The sequence below is a fragment of the Corvus cornix genome, chromosome 2 (assembly GCF_000738735.6).
Source record: "Corvus cornix cornix isolate S_Up_H32 chromosome 2, ASM73873v5, whole genome shotgun sequence".
NCBI classification, from domain to species: domain Eukaryota; kingdom Metazoa; phylum Chordata; class Aves; order Passeriformes; family Corvidae; genus Corvus; species Corvus cornix.
Window position 1 is genome coordinate 140016898 of NC_046333.1, and position 18012 is coordinate 140034909.

The 18012-nt window shown below is 40.3% G+C and overlaps 1 protein-coding gene across 1 annotated transcript in view; it reads right to left on the reverse strand.

Annotated features, from left to right (window-relative positions):
- The window catches only part of EIF3H (eukaryotic translation initiation factor 3 subunit H), a 91199-nt gene that overhangs the window by 72269 nt on the left and 918 nt on the right, over positions 1–18012 (reverse strand). The window lies entirely within an intron of this gene.

Genomic DNA, 18012 nt, shown 5'->3' on the forward strand with positions numbered 1-18012 from the left:
CTACAGAGCAGAGACACAAAGACATACTTTGGTAATATACATCCCATTTAACTGGAAAACAGTAAGCAAATTAAGATCAGAGGGCAGTGAAGCAGTATTTAACAGTGATGGAAGCAGTACAGCAACCACCAGTTTGAGATCACCTGGGTGTAGAAGATGAATGTACCACAGAATCAGCACATAAATAATACTCAACTTGAATTTAGTGTAAAGTTAAGGTTTATCATATATTTGCCATAAGCCCTGTCTTCCATAGTCACCTGCCAGATTACAGCACAGAGAGCTCTCTACTATACAACTATTCTCAGCATCTTTACAGTCTCGTAAGCTTCACTTTTTCCAGTATTTTTCTCATTTTCTCTTGAGCTCTCTACGCATACTGACTGCCCCTGTTAATGTGAATGCTGTTTGCCTGTTTGATTTCATTCCAGGAGCATTTGTGATACGATGCCAATTTGCTGCAGCGTTTCTGATGATAATTGCTCACAGAAAGCAGCCACAAATGAAACACGCATGAGCTGTCACAGAGTATCAATGATTTTTCAGCAAAAGAAAACTAGGAGTTCAAAGCTCTTACCCCAATACACAATGAAGCTATTACATAAGTCTGCAGTTTTCAACCTCCAGTCTGAAGACCAAAGCAGACATTATCCAGAGATAAAGACCCCAGGGATTTAGGCCTACCTGCAACCTTGTTTTCTAACAGAGTCTGAGAAAGGGAGCAGAGAAGGTCATGAACTCCATACTCTGCATTTCGTAACCATTAGGGCACTGCAGAAGTTTGTGTTTATGCCTGCACTGGAGAATACATTAGCTACCGAAATCACTTATTAAAAGATACATCCAATGACACAGGATCCTTGATTTTGTTCTTTGTTCTGGACAGTTTTATTTAGCACGTAAGACACCAGTCTTTCGTACAGCAGACTCTTCAACTCAGATTGAAAAACCTGCCTCCAAAATACTACCATATGACCCAGCATGAAATGTGCTCTGAAACTTGTGTTTCAGTACTAAAAACAGACCTTCAGGTGTAAAGCAGAACTATTTCTCTACTAATAACATCAGCTACAACACTAAAAATGTCATTTCCATTTGTTTGCTAGTCTAGATACAGCAGGAAGAGCTATGCAAACACCAGTGCCATGATATTTCTGATTGAATGTACAAACCAGTGCTTCATACTGAATAATCCACATATAACCAAGAAAAATGAGCACTAAGTTGTATCTAGACGTTTCCTAAAAGAAAAATATTTTATGTTTGTGAATCATCGGAACATAATCAGAGTAGCTATACTGGTCTGAAAATAAATGTAAGAAGTGTTAACATAAACAATGCAAGTAACACAGCATATTGAAAAAGACCAATTTTTCCAAATAACACTTCAAAAAAAATCGCAAAGAAATCTAAATGAACACCAGTATAAGCATCTTTCAGTCAATGCTGATTCATTTTCCAAATACCACCTGTAATTCCCATCCAACTATTCAATAGCCTAATAGGAGATATTGCCCCTTTGTACAAGCTATGCCTGTTTTTCAATACCTGTAGACCTTTCGCTGCTATGCCATAGCTACACAAAATTACCAGTAACCAAACCAAACCGCATTTCAACTGCTACTGTTATTTAAGTAATGCAGCTGGCCAGCCAGGAAAGGTTATGTTCTTAAGGAGAAAATGTATCAAGTAAAAAAAAAAAAGCCCTCAGATTTCTAAACTCTAATACTCTGAACACAAGTCAACAATTATGCGCAGCATGATTTAGCAAATTTGCATGTAAGAAATATTCACGTACATAATGACTCTTTAGAAAAGGATATACAAGTAACTCCTAAATAAAACTCCTAAATTAAACCTTATAAATTTAATGTTCAAAACACCGAATCACTTGGAGTAGCCATTTGTCAGATTTTAATGACCGCTAATCCTCAATTAAAAAAAAACAACCTTGCAGTTCTGCAGTGCTCCTAATCTCCAAATCTTCAAAGTACTGCTCAAACACTAAGAATGAAGTCATACTAAAAAAAATTAAAAAAAAAATTAAAAGCCATTCTGAAACTATTAAGAACATCAAAGATACATATTTTAACTGCATACTGCCAGATTTTAACTTCAACTACATCCCGACAGTTGTCAATTTCTAAAGTTTGTACCTCATTATAGAAATACGTGTAACATGAACCCTTAGCTCAAGTATTGTGAGCCTTTGGGGGGTTCTGGGAACATCCTACTGTAGGGACATGAATACACCAAGATGAACATTTCTGCATTTATCTAAAGAGAAACAACAGCAAATCAAAGCACTGACGATTCACTTATGGCAGTGTTCCCTAGAGCTGAACATCACCATATTGAAACCAGATTTCCAGTACCTGTGCCGTGTCTTACACATGTGAAATCAAACAAGAGAGAGCTTCTGCTAGCCCACTGGATACATGATGTAGCACATTGATCTACAGTCTTAAATTAAGCATTTATATCTTTTTAAATGCTTAATGTTTTTTCCTCCCCAAGAAAGCTTTGTGGTCACAACCACTAGCATCAATTGCCAGCATCTGGGGAAGAGGATGGGGAGAGAATCAAGTAACTCTGTGTTATGTAGCTGGTTTTAGCACCAAAGTGGAAGGTGCCACGACTCTCTCATCCTCTCAGTACTTAACACTGCTGCAAAGGTAATCAATATTCAGCTTGGCAAAAGGGTCTTGAAAGCTATGACTGCTAAGAATGTGCGATGTATTTTGAATACATCCATATCACATATGGAGCCTTCACACAAATTCTTAAAACTCAAACCAAGAACTTTTATATTTGAGTGTTTCAGCATGAGCAATTTTACTTAAACTCCTAGCATAAACCAAATTCAGGAGAGAACTGATAATGCAGTTTCGTAAATGGATCAATCTCAACGTTGGTCATTACTAACAATGACTCAGGCAATTGTGTTTCACTCCAAGATGCCCAGAATCAACATCCACTTGATACACATAAAATGCACATATGCCACCTCTGGATAGAGTTGAACTGTTTAGCAACTAATATCCACATAAAGACATACCACATTTTACTCTAATTAAGTGGGCACGTCTCCTTCCCCAGGTCACCCTACACTAAAAGCAAATCTAAACTGGTGTCGTGTTGAAACAACCAATTAGCTGTGCAAAAATGAAATTCAATTAAACAGTTCTGAAATCCTCAAGTAACCACGCAATGGCTTTGTTTTTAAACAAAGACTTGGGAAAAAATACAAAAAACCTAGATATCATGAAACGTGAGCAATGCTAACATTTTAATAGTTCCAGAGGAGGTTTGTACACACTACAGATAAGGGCTTATCCTACACTTACAAAAGACAAGTTCTGGAAGCCGACCAAGCAAAAACTTGCCTTGAACTGATTTGTCTCCTGGGTATAGCACCACTTGATAAGACAATAACAGAAACTCTCAACTTTCCTGCCAGGAGAAAAGGAACTCTGAAGTAAATTAAAGATACCATTGCAACGACTAAGAGTAAGGGAACGTATGTCTGATACATATAACACTCTCCTCCACAAGATTAAGGAGACAGATGTTTATAGACACACATGAAAAATTCCAACTTAATCAGTGCAGTCCACAGAAATGGGTTCTAGGAAGCACTGTGACAGATAACATGTCAAAAGCACAAAATCAACAGGTTGATAACCTTGGTCTCATAGGTGTTGGATAAGTACCTTCATGGCACAAGACCTGTCACCATCTAAAGTCGTGGCATGAGCTCAGCACCAAGCTGAGTTGTGTGGTTGACAATCCTGCAGGATAGGACGCCATCCAGAGGGACCTAGACAAGCTCAAGAAGTGGCCCATGGGACCTCCATGAGGTTTAATAAGAGCAAGGGGAAGGTGCTGCACCTGGGTCAGGGCAACCCCCAGTACCAACACAGGCTGGGGGATGAGCAGATGGAGAGCAGCCCTGCCAAGAAGGACTTGGGGGTGCTGGTGGATGCGAGACTGGACATGAGCTGGCAATGTGCACTCACAGGCCAGAAAGCCAAGTGTATCCTGGGTTGCATCAAAAGCAGTGTGGGCAGCAGGTGGAGGAGGTGATTCCGCCCCTTCTACTCTGCTGAGACCCCACCTGCAGTGCTGCATCCAGCTCTGGGGTCCCCAGCACAGGAAGGCCATGGATCCATTGGAGCGAATCCAGAGGAGGCCACCAAGATGATCAGAGGGATGGAATACCGCTCCTGTGAGGAAAGGCTGAGAGATTTGGGCTTGTTCAGCCTGGAGAAGAAGGCTTTGGGGTTGTGGCCTTCCAGCACCTGAAGGGAGCCTACAAGGGTAAAAGAGAGGATTTACAAAAGCAGGTAGTGACAGAACAAGGGGGAATGGCCTCAAACTCAAAAGAGACTGGCTCTAGATAAGCTATTACAAAAAATCCTTAACTGTGAGGGTGGTGAGGCACTGGCACTGGTTGCCCAGAGAAGGTGTGGATGCCCCATCCCTGAAGGTGTTCAAAGCAGCTCTGAGCAACCTGGTCTTGTGAAAGGTGTCCCTGCCCATGGCAGGGAAGCTGGAACTAGATGATTCTTCAGGTCCCTTCCAACCCAAACCATTCTATGAAACTGAAGATTAGAGGTGAAACTGAATTTTACAGGTTACACTAATCTCAAGAAATATGACAATTTCTAGTGATAAACACAGAATTCATTTAAATGCATATTCTAGCTCCTCTGCAGAGATCTTTGAATTTTTCTAGATTCTCTTATTGAACAGGACTGCATTTTTGACCATTCTTGACATGAAGGATGTCTAGACATTTTTTCTTTTCTTCTTCATACTAAGAATAAAAGTTCTTAAAGCTGTTAGACCAATTTTATCTCTGGAGAAGTAAAAGAAAAAAAATTTAATACAGTTTTCCATTAAGACCTTCAACATCCTAAAAGTAAATGTTTTGGCAGATATTTTCAGTCCCAACTATGTTTGGTGGCCAAAAAAAAAGTATTTTAATTCCCTGAGAAGCAATCAGAAAGATACTTAATCTAAACATTCTGTCAAAAAATCTAAGGCCAAAAGGACAAGACCGAGTAGACTTTAAAAGCAAGGTAACTTCAGAAAAATGTTGTTTTGAACAGCAACTTCAGAAATAACGAGACTTAGCCCTCATTGTTTTATCTAGCAAGTGTAGCAGTCATCCTTTGGACAGACGACCTCAAACGCCCCACAATAATTTACCTTTATCTTGACTCGCTAGAGCCTAAACACCAACATTTATAAAGCCTTTGTAAATACAATTCTTGGAATAGTAAGCTTACATTTTATGTCATTCAACAGCTAATTAAACACCAGATGTTAAAAGCTTATTTCTGAACTTGACAGAAATTTGGGGCTTAAAAACAATAATTATATAGGAAGCGTAATGGAATGATGCATGCCGTTTCATACCATCTCAATCGGGTGCAAAAATCAAAATCTCCTTTTGACACGAGTGGAAGTTTCTCGGAGCTGAGCCTAAATTCACCAACAATGAACAATATGTATTGATCTGAGGTGGTCCTCAAGCAGAGGATGCTACATTTATTTTCACACTGAAATGATAAATTATAGGAGTCTGACAATTTTGTCTCATGTAGCTCCTCAGCATTAAACCATTCTGGAAATCCATGTTAAATTAAATGGAAGATAGTCCATCTTGAACTATGGGGGGAATGATGTTACATGCTTCTGTACTATATTAACATTTTTTGGTATTAGGAAGCACATGAGAAGCATTCAAAGCTTTTTGTTTCCTGGGTGTCTTCTTATATCACTTGCTTAAACCACAACACTTGCTCAGTTTGTAAACCTCAAGACTTCAGATAACTTAGCTGCAAGAGGGAACATCAGTAACTTTTCTGCTCCACAATATGTACATGAGGCTAAAGAAAACTATTCAAATCATAACAGATTATTGATTTAATATAAGTCTTTTCTGTCACTTCTGCTCAGTTTAGGAACCATTTCACCCTGTAATTATAGGAATCTAGATGGTTTTCCATATTACCTCCTGCTTATAGCCATCTCACTTTCCTTTAGCATTTGGTTGGGGCTATTTTCCAATAGGACAAAGAAGGTGATAATATCCATACACAGCCATAAGCCAGATATAACATCCCTTGCCACTTTATCTCAGTAAGCAGCTGACTCAAAGCACAATTTTAAGTCAGTGACAGGCCAAGAAGCATTTTATCGCTCCTTCCTGAACATTAATTGCTTATGTGCATTGTTTGGGGCATGGCTGGAAAAGTTGTACCTTGCTTACCCTGAAGCTTAGTCTAGAAGAAGTGGACATTCCATTCATTTTTCACTTTCTGAACACTCTTACACAGATTATGTGTAGCTCAGCAGCACATTCAACACAAACTGAAAGCAAAGCTTTAACCACCACCAAAAATGCCCCACAGAAAATACTTCTAGAGTACCTGCTCTTTCAGTTGCTTTACTTCTCATTTAAAGAAGAACTACTGTGTTTTAAGAGCTGTGATTTAAGAGCTCTAGAATTTCCCTAAAAGCAAGAGGGAAAGCCAACCTAACAAGAAGGGGCCTCCTTACAGCGACACAGCCTGGCTGCACCTTCCAACAGCCCCAGTTTCCAGCCAAGGGGGTCGTTGCCACAGTTCAAGCCCAGATTCCTACAGACACTGCCAAGTGACTGACACACACGCTATTCACGGGAAGCAAGCTCGGCTGCTGTAAACATGGGTTAGCTGCTCACTCATTCTGTTACTGGGATACTTTCAAAGTCACAAAGATTTAAAAAACAAAATCAAAGCCTATTAAAAAAGCTATGTCAAATTACAAAACTCACTCATTTCATATAAAACCAGACACAGAACATGAAAGAGACCATTTCTCAATACCTAGAACTAAAACTGGTTAGTATCTAAAATATAAGATGGAAAAGACAAACTGAGACAAGACTCCACAGGTAGGTGGAGTTCAGACTTAAGAACTGAAATAGTGAAGACACCAAGCCTGTTTCTGCACAAGTACAACATTAGAAGGGAAGATTACTGGGTTTTGGTTAGAGGCATGTTGGTTTTTCATAGGCTGTGGTTTTCCTTGAGTGTGCCAGGAATTTACATTCATCAGCTAATGTCTTGTAGGTACCACGAAATATCTGTTTAAGTAATTTATTTACTCATGTCCAAGTGAGCTGCTTGTTCTTGCAAAAGGAAGAAGTTAAACACAAACTGCAGTACATCAAAGGAAAAATTAATTAAACGGTGGAGAAAAGAAAAGGTTATTAAAACACAGAAAAATACTGAATTTTAATCAAGGTTACCAAATAGACCACTCTTCTTCATTATTGTCCCTCTACATTTGAATTTTACACCAGTTCAGGTTAACAACCATGTCCAGGGTTAATCACAAGCCATTAGCACACTTGTAAGCAAATGTGTATGCTTATGTATGTAAGCAAAAATGCACCATTACACGTGTATTGAGACTCCCCATTGCTGTGTTCACACACTGGTATAATGTAGTTCTCCGCAATACAAAGTTTCATAACACATTTCACAGTACATGGACTCATGCACATTCCCATGGAAACTGCCAAGGCCACTGGCACTGCAGAATCACTTTCTTGTGGAAATATTTCTGTAAGACAGCCCCAGGACCTCAATCGTGCGAGTGGCAGGGCATTAGATGTTACTAGCACACTGTCAGGAGGCAGTGATAGGGATGCAATGAGATTAACATCCAATATTCTGCTTGTTACAAGTGGGATGGAGCATTTCCCCAGGACTACTTAGTATATTATTTATTTTATTTCCCAAATCTCACTGAACAAAAAAATTTTGAAAACATTCAGTATTTCAGGCAGCTTTTGCAAATTGCCAATATAATTCATATTTATTATTTGTAATGAATTCAGTATCTAGCCATCATTTCAAGAATGAAAGCTGATGAATATACTCCTTCAGAGCACAACATATGGAAATTATATAGAAGCGGTAGAGGCAGGCACAGTTTCAACATTTTCTACTCAAAACACCAGAGCTATACATTTATACTTCAACATCCAGTCGACACATATGTTCTGTGTATTAGTGAATCACCATCATTCAAAATTCATGGCGCTCAAGTGAGGAGTGTATTGCAACTACAAGGTTTTCCTTAGCATCAACTTCGAACAGCTTCCTATAAAAAGATTAAAGATGACAGCCAAAAGCAGCAGGAGCAATTTTATTTAACAGCCTATTCTTTAACCAGATTGTGCCAGACTGTTACCATTTTGAAGCTGAAGAAAAACTGCAAGACAGTTACCCTTATCCATCTGACCTTCAAAAATTAGCAAAGTAGGGCAGACCTAGATGGGGAGGAGGGCGCGGGAGCTCATCTGATACTACTGACCTATTTCAAAAAACGTACCCTGCACAACGAAACTGAAATACACCATCTAAGGGTGTGTCCTTGAAGCATGACTTCCATATGCATTCAACAGATGCTTCCAAGTAACCAATAAAATCCCTACCGGACATGACTTCCATATCATTTTAATAATTTATAACTTTTTGCACAACAGTTTTTTCTACACTGAAACTCTTAGCCTTTCTGGCAAACACTTGGTTATGTGCTAAGGGGCTGCAACAGAGACAGATCCTCCTAGTAACAGCTAGTGCCAGAGAACCAAGCCTGGATGGAGTCTCAGTTTTCCTGCTGACTTAAAAGTATAAAATTGAGAAAAAAAAACAAAACCAAACCATGAACGTCAGTTATTGCTTCAGCTTTCCCATCTTTCAAACAGAGATTTGCCTTTGTATCATCATCTGAACACTGCCACATGAAAATCACTTCCAGAAGAGTTCCATTTCTAATAACAGCTACTGTGACAATGAGATTAAAAACAACCATTCTAATTTTATCACTGAATGCCAATGGAGAAGGCAGTATGGCTCTCAAATTGTTCTCATGGAGTGATGACAACTGCAGTAAATATCCTATGTCTCATCTAAAGTTTAAAAAGCTTTAAAACAGTTTGGGTTTTTTTTTTGCATTGATAATAATGTGATCGTAAAAAACCCTGAGTCCTAAGTGCTCAAAACTCAGCCCTACAATGAAGAAGAATTTTGTCAGAGACTGCATACTTTTCTCAGGTATGCATAAAAAAAATCCCTAAATATCAATAAGTGATTCACACCTCCAAGTTCTTAAACACCAAAGAACACTTGCTTAACAGGAAAGGGTATGCACATTGCTTATTGCACAGATATGGGTTCCAAGAAACAGGAAGGATGTGCAGCAAACATGCTGCAAAGCACAGTACAACATGTGAGCAGAACAAAGGCAAAGACCAACAACTCTTACATGCTCAAAGCAACATCCTAACCTCCACTTTCCAGAAAAAACACAAATATTTATAGAAGAGAATTAGCCTATTTTTGCATGCATAAAGCAAAATTCAGGTGTATCTTCAAACTCCAGTGAGTAAATAAGCCTCTCTATTAACTTTAAAATTTGATTAAGCCAAAAGAAATTAACAGAATGCTTATCTGAAATAAATATCCACATACAAGTCATTCAAAAATATTCCCACCTTATGCTTAAGTAACTTTGTGTATGCACATTACAAAATACATTATCAAAGTTAAACTCTATTGTCACGGTTTTAGATTATTGAATAATCATACAAAATACTAACAGGAATAATTATTATATGAGCCTGAATGTTTTTCCATTTGGTACATTAACAGTTTATTTACTTTCCATAAAGCTGGTATTATTCTGTTATACAGTAACCTAATGAAACTGTTGCACAGTGTCAGTAAAGCCAGTATCACGTCTCTGCAAACTGAATGCTGCTGGAAGACTAAAAATAATATGAAAGAACAGTATGTTCTAAACTGTACTGTCACTGAGAAGGTATTTTCAGCTTGTGTGTAAATATGGAAAAACAACACCCAAAGTAACCATATCCAAAAAATATCTCTGGCAAAGAAAGATTAATGATAAAATACTATAGCGACAGTAAGTTGAAGATACATCATCCTTTTTCAAAGCCCGGGGGGGGGGGGGGAGGGAAGAGTTTGCTCCTCTTCCTACAAGGTCTTTCATATAGTCTGTAAGATTTATTTAAAAGGTGGAAGAAAAAGTCGTAAGAGTGAATAGGGTGTAGGAGTTGTTCATTTCATACACACCACCAAGGACCTTTCAGTTCTGTACCTGCTGGGTTTCTCCCCAGGGTGTGCAGTTCCATGTACACTTCCCTCACCTACATCACACTGAACATTAGCTGCAAAGCTCTAATTCTCTTCCAATAAACTGAAAACCAAAGGAGAACATTTAACAATGTTCAGCGTGCAAGCAGACATAATGCACTGCCTCAGCAACAAAGCCATCACTTGTCACCTCCCGATGCATAGAGTCAAAGTTAACAGCAAACAGGACACAAAGGTAATGATTATTATCTGCTGCGTTTTAGATGTAACATTTTCACCACTAAAAGGTAGGAAGTTATTTGAAAGATATCTGGTGGAAATACTCCTGTCCTCAGTATCAACACAACTAAATAGGAATCACAAGAGCACGATCTACTGTTTTCACAGGAGCTATGAATACACAATTACCACACCAGAGACCAGTTTGATATGCACATAAGATGGACAAAAAATAACGAGAACTTTAACTGCTAATGACAGCAGTGTAGAGGGCAACACATTATTTCTCTTTGCACACAGCAAAAGAAAGAAAAGCCTGTTTTGAAATAAGGTTTTCCCCTTCAAGTTTTGAAGTGTAACACTGCTCAACACATTTAAGCCATCTCCACATTTAGATTAACTCCTTTTGTCAGCACACTAGTTTCACGGTGTGAAGCGATACCATATGTTCCAGTTCTAAATGCCTCACTAGGGTACAGTTACCATGACACTTAGGAGATGCTGAGTGCACCAATGCACTCTTACAAATCACTTAAAGTTTGTGCTCTGTTAGCAAGTATCCACTGCTATCCACTGAAAAAATACACGGAAATTTGCATTCTCAGACTATCACGATGCGGGTACTTTACCCACTGCCGTTAAAGAAATTTCACTAAGCCTGGAAAGTGTTACATTCCAAGGAGGTTCTTGCCTTTCAACTTACCAGCACACATTAATGCTTTCTCCTCTGAATTTAAGCACAGATTATATGTCAGAAACTCCTTTCTGGGTTAGATTCATGCAACTCGCTGCTAACACATGAAGATTAATAGAATATAAAACAAAGCTCTTCTATCTTCTCCATGATTCAAGGTATCCATGAATACATCAAGCCAGTATTCAATTCACACACCAACTCTCAGAGCCAGCACAATTTGAGCTAATATTTTAGGGAAAGAGGTCAAGGAAAAGTCAACAAGATTAAACTTCAACTTAAAATTCCATTTCAACTCCTTTGAAAGACACATGAAATACAATACAGCCTGAAGGACGTTATATCCTAAAATACTCTTCTACAGCTCTGCAATGTCAGAAAACTCTACGAAGAACAGCAGGCAGAACCCACCACCTGTGCATTCTTGCAAAGTCTTCAGAAAAGGTAAAGAAGAAAAAAAAAACCACAAGAAATGCTAGGAAAAGCACAATATTCACAACTTAAGAAATGTCAGCGATTTCAGCCAGTTCAATACAGGCTTCACTGGTACTACAAAACTACTCAAATACTATGGAAATTGATTGCTTTCTTTCAAGAGTGTCAAAAGTTATCATTTTTAAAAGTGATTAAACAAACATTTGCAAGAAAAGTCTTAGAAACTGATTTCCATAACCATGGCACCTTACTTCATTTACTGAAGGGCTCCTCACCCAAGATGCTAACTAGGCTTTCCCTATTAACAGCTGGGGATACAGTCCAAACCATTCAAACCCTTTAGGGCAAAAATGGATGGTAGTAAGAAAACAACGCACAAGCAACTTAAATATCACAATTATGAATAGAGCAACTACTGAAAAAGAATTCAAAAACTAGATGAGGAGGTTTTTAAAAATGTAGACTCACATACCCTTATCTATGTTTTTGTAAATAAATAAATAAATCCTCTACATACCATAGATAAGAATAAAAAGCACCAGGCACACTACACCATCACCAAATCAGGGATGATGTAATGAAGCTTAAAGTAACAATCTTTGATTAAATGAGTCTTATCTGACACAAGAGAATGTGGTACTATAGCCACACTGGTGATGGTGGTGCACAAACGCAGACAAGTCGTAACTTCTAACCATCTTCTTGACATATTTATGTTTTGGTCAATGTATGTTTGCATTTAATATAAATAAGTTTACAAAGACATCTTAAGGTTTAGTGGTAATTTGTTACTAGTATTAAGGGTTTGCACATTAGCAATTAAGAAAATGTAGGAATAGAAACCTATAGGCATTTTGAGAAGCCTACATAACTTTTGCTACTTCCTACAATATGTAAAAATTTTGTGCAATGGATGTAAGTATAAAAAGAAATCATATGCAGTGGTTGAGTAAAAAAACCATCATTTCCATTAATGAAATGATAAAAGTAATGCACATATTAATGCTTTAGCATTAAGGATCCAATTATATTGCTACACAAGAGCCACGTATAAGCAAACCTTTTTCAGTCAGCCAGCACTGCTCTCCAAAATCATTACTGGGTGTAATTTTTTGAATGCATAAACAAATGCAAGGGCAAGATTTAAAAAGAAATTTTGGTGCTTAAGTATTACAGCTAGTGAGGGGTCAGTAGCTCTGACGGAGGAAGAGGTGACCGGTCCGGAGAGATGGTCCCCAAAGGAATCACCTTCCTGAGGCCCGGTGTCTTCCCTCAGCTGCTGGCAGGAGGGCCTGTGCAGAAGCTGTCAGCTCTTTAGTGATTGTCAGCTCGTGATTTCAGCTCAGCTCTGCAGGGCAGCCTCCAGGCCACGCCAGACCACAGAGAGACAAGAGGCTTGTGTGGCTCCACACGAAAGGTAGCTTTATTGTTGGTCCCCTCTGGCGAAGGGGAAAGCCAGGGATGAGAGCTCTCCTCTCCTCTCACAGGGGCAGAGGGCAGCTTTTATAGGGATACAGGGGATGGGTCTCAGAGGGTAAAGGCCAATGGGTTACAAAGGATCTCCCAGAGGATTCTGGGTCTGTCTTTTCTCGCCTTGAGTAAAAAGGTTAGCTGCCTTCCCAGTGAGTCCTGCTGGGGATTGTGCAATCTCAGCAGACATCCCTCCAGGGCAGGGGCTGGGCATACCCCACACTTAAGAATTGAGTTAGATGAAGAATTATTTTCCTTTACTTTTACCTTCCTTCCTAGAATAACCTCATGCAAAAGGTTTGCAGAGAATGAAACGCCTTCCCAGCAACAACACAGTGCTTCGTAACTACTCTGAAGGCAAATGTGATTAATAAAAACACTTATCTGGCCTAGCAGCACACTTGCCTTGCTAAGAGTTCCCCATCTCCCACCACACAGCTGTTATTTTCCCAAAGGAAGTTTCCACATATCCATTGTCTACGTACTAGTGGTCTGACACAACCCACAACCCACCACATGGAGTATTTGATTTTGGATATTAGTTCGATTTCAGAATTACAAAGACTTTGATGTTCATCTTGTAAAAATGCTACTTACCATACCAGATCTTAGGCCTTTGAATGATACACCAGTTCACTTCTGCCTTCACAGTTTTCTATGTTGGCTGATATCACTACTAAAATCATGAGAAATGCATTAATATGCCAAGGAAGCCCTCCATAACTGCAATTTTAGACAGTGGAATACAGTTAGAAGTTTCACTAGGAAAGCATTTTAGAAAAGTCTCCAATATTTGATGGAAATTTAGAATCTTCAGCTAACCTAAAAATTTCTCTCCATTCAAAGGAATAATTATTTCTTATGTCCTAAAATCCATCAGCTTATAGTTTGAAATATATTGCACCTTACTGAAAAGGCCATAATATCAGTGAACCAAATCTCATTAATTTCAGCAGCTGAATTACAAAAAATTGGGTCCCATTGAAGAATTTCTTGAATACAACAAACCTGAGTTCACCAACACCTCTTGCGAAAAAAAAAAAGCAGTAAGCAAATTATGGCACTGCTTTACAATTATTTCAGACAGCTTGTGATAATCATAGAATTGGAGAATTGTTTAGGTTGGAAAAGACCTCTAAGATCATCAAGTCCCACCATCAACCCAACCCCACTACGATATTCACCATTAAACTATGTCCTTAAGTGTCACATCCACATGTTTTTTTGAACACTTTTGCAGAATGATGATTCCACCACTTTCCTGGGCAGCCTGTTCCAACATTTAACCACCCTTTTGGTAAAGAAATTTTTCCTAATAGCCACTCTAAACCTCCCCTGTACCAACCTGAGGCGATTTCCTCCTGTCCTATCACTTGTTACCTTGGAGAAGAGACCAACCCCCACTTTGCTACAGCCTCCGTTCAAGGCATTGTAGAGAGTGATAAGGTCTCCCCTGAGCCTGCTTTTCTCCAGGCTAAACACCCCCAGCTCCCTCAGCTGCCCCTCATCAGACTTGTGCTCCAGACCCTTCCCCAGCTCTGTTGCCCTTCTCTGTATTTTTCACAGAACTTTTTACAGAACCACCAGGTTGGAAGAGACCTTCAAGATCACTGAGTCCAACCCATGCCCTAACACCACCTCATGACAAACCATGGCAGTGAGTGCCACATCCAATCCTTTTTTAAACACATCCAGGGATGGTGACTCCACCATCTCCCTGGGCAGACGATTCCAGAACTTTATCACTTTCAGTAAAAAACTTTTTCCTAACATCCAACCTAAATTTCCCTTGGCACAGCTTGAGACTGTAACCTCTCATTCTGTCGGTTGTCACCTGGAGAAAGAGACCAACCTCCACCTGACTACAACCACCTTTCAGGTAATTGTAGAGAGCAGTAAGGTCACCTCTGAGTCTCCTTTTCTCCAGGCTAAACAACTCCAGCTCCCTCAATCGTTCCTCATAGGGCCTGTGTTCCAAGCCCCTCACCAACCTTGTTACCCTCCTCTGGACACACTCAAGCGTCTCAACGTCCTTCCTAAACTGAGGGGCCCAGAACTGGACACAGTACTCGAGGTGCAGCCTCACCAGTGCCGAGTACAAGGGAAGAATGGTCCTGCTGGCCACACTGCTTTTGATACAGGCCAGGATGCCGCTGGCCTTCTTGGCCACCAGGGCACACTGCTGGCTCATGTTCAATCGGCTGTCGACCAGCACCCCCAGGTCCCCTTCTGCCTGGGCACTGTCCAGCCACATTGTCCCCAGCCTATAGTGTTGCAGGGGGTTATTGTGGCCAAAATGCAGGACTCGGCACTTGGACTTGTTAAACTTCATCTTTTTGGACTCTGTCCATCCATCCAACCGTTCCAGGTCTCTTTGCAGAGCCTTCCTACCTTCCAACAGATCAACACACACTCCCAGCTTAGTGTCATCTGCAAATTTACTAATAGTAGACTCAATACCCTCATCCATGTTGTCAATAAAAATATTAAACAAAACTGGCCCCAGCACAGACCCCTGAGGGACAGACACCACTGGTGACTGGCCACCAGCTGGATGCAGCACCGTTCACCATCACTCCCTGGGCCCGGCCATCCAGCCAGTTCCTGACCCAGCAAAGAGTGCTCCTGTCCAAGCCGGGGGCTGCCAGCTTTTCCAGGAGTTTACTGTGGGAGACACTGTCAAAGGCCTTGCTGCAGTCCAAACAGACAACATCCACAGCCTTTCCCGCATCCACCAGGCGGGTCACCTGGGCATAAAAGGAGATCAGATTGGTCAAACACGACCTACCCCTCCTAAACCCATGCTAGCTGGGTCAGATCCCCTGGCCATCCTGAGGTGCTGTGTGATGGCACTCAATATAAATTGCTCCATTACCTTACCAGGTACTGAGGTCAGACTGACTGGCCTATAATTTCCAGGATCCTCCTCCTTACCTTTCTTGTGAATGGGCACCACACTGGCCAGCTTCCAGTCATCTGGAACCTCACCAGTGAGCCAGGACTGTTAGTGAACGACGGAGAGCGGCTTCACAAGCTCATCTGCCAGCTCCCTCATCACCCTGGGATAGATCCCATCTGGTCCCACAGACTTATGACCATCCAAGTGGCTCAGCAGGTCTCTGACTACTTCCTCCTGGGTAACAGGGGGACCATCCTGCTCCCTGACACCATCAACCAGCCCAGGAGGACAGTTGTCCTGAGGACACACTCCAGCCCCTCAATGTCCTTCTTGTAGGGGAGGGCCCAAAACTGAAAAAGGGATTTGGGGTGCAGCCTCACAAGTGCCGCATACAGGGGAACAATCATTGCCCTCTCCTGCTGGCCACACTATTTCTGATAAAGGCCAGGATGCCGTTGGTCTTTTTTGGACACCTGGGCACACACTGGCTCATGTTCAGTTGATGTCAACCAGCACCCCCAGGTTCTTTTCCACCAGTCACTCTTTCCCAAACTGTTCACTACCATGAACACAGGCTTTCTTCAGGCTACTTGACTGGAGAAAACTTGATGGAATCTCTACTGAAATTTCTACAACAGGAAGCAAAGATAACAGGATGTAGTATATGGCATTAATCATCTGATCTTTTTGTCATGATGGCCAAAAACAAATACATGTATTCTTACACCTCATCTGAAAGAAAAAGCACATCATAAATGTGAGCTTCTAGAGAATTATTTTTTACCCTGCATTTTCTAATTTCTTAGAAAACCTAGACCACATACACTGGAATCCCTTTTCAATGTAAGTTCATTCATTAAGAAATTAAACAGATTAAAATAAGAAAGAAGTTAACTACAGGACACTCTACCTGTACCAGATTTGAAAAGGAGGCCCGAAAAGTAGATATTGCTGCATACTGACACATTATGTTTTAAGGAAACATCCTGACATTTAGAACTTCTCTCTTTGTTACAAATACTGGGGTTTTTTTCACTTTACTATTCCTCTGAAATACCAAGCTTTCTAAACATACTTTCACATTCTCACATACAGAGATGACGGATGCATCTTCTATTTTGCACTCACAGACCCAAAAGCAACCTACCTAAACATGCCTTTGCTTTCAAAGCAGCCCCATTTGAAAAATTAATTGTGCCACTGCCAAGAGGTGAGAAACCAGTGAAGAAAAAGAGATCACCAACTTCCCTGATGCCCACCAGAATTCAGAATTCTTGGCATGTAATCACTCTGGTCATCATCAAGATGACTGATGAAGTCTTGTTGCTTTGTGAGAGCACAGAGAAGACATTTAAATCAGTGAGGTATTAGAAACACATCAGGAGAATTTCAGTAAGGCATTTGAAGGACTTGTGACAGGAGCCACTTTGTTTAAAAAGCAAGCAAATTTATGCCAACATTTCTCTCCATCACAGATGTCATGGAAGTTTACGAACCAGTGCTAATGTCCTGAGAACACTTGGTCTAAGAGATATCTTCAGGAGGTGGAAAGTTGAAAGCTTTCACAGTTTTCAGTAAATCACCTCCCTCTGTACTGACTCCATGCGAGAGGCACCACTGAGCTGTACCAGAAGAAAACACAAGAAGTAAAAAAAAGGCATGAAACAAAAAAAATCATAAGCCTTTGATGGACTGTCAGAAGCAGACCATCAGGGCCACTCACAGTTGATCTGAATCAACAGCAGCTCACAAAGCAGATCACATGCCGGACAAAGAAAAATGAGAAGCAAAATAAATAAAATGTACCAGTTGCTATCAAAGTGTATGGCACCAGCCTGCTGCAGGAGCAGTCTGCTATCCACTGCTGGGTTTTTAGGAATATTTCACAATTGATCAGTTTTCACCACTCCTTGAAAACGCCAAAGCCAAGACACACAGACAGTTGGCCAGAACAAGGCAGAAAAAATGTGATTCAAATTTTCTCTTTCACAAGACCTACTATGCACAAATACATGATTCTTTCTCTTCCCATATATTTACTATCCCGTGTAACTCCAGGGTAATGACTGAGGACTACCACTATTAATGTCAAGCAGGCTTCAAAGCTTGTCTCA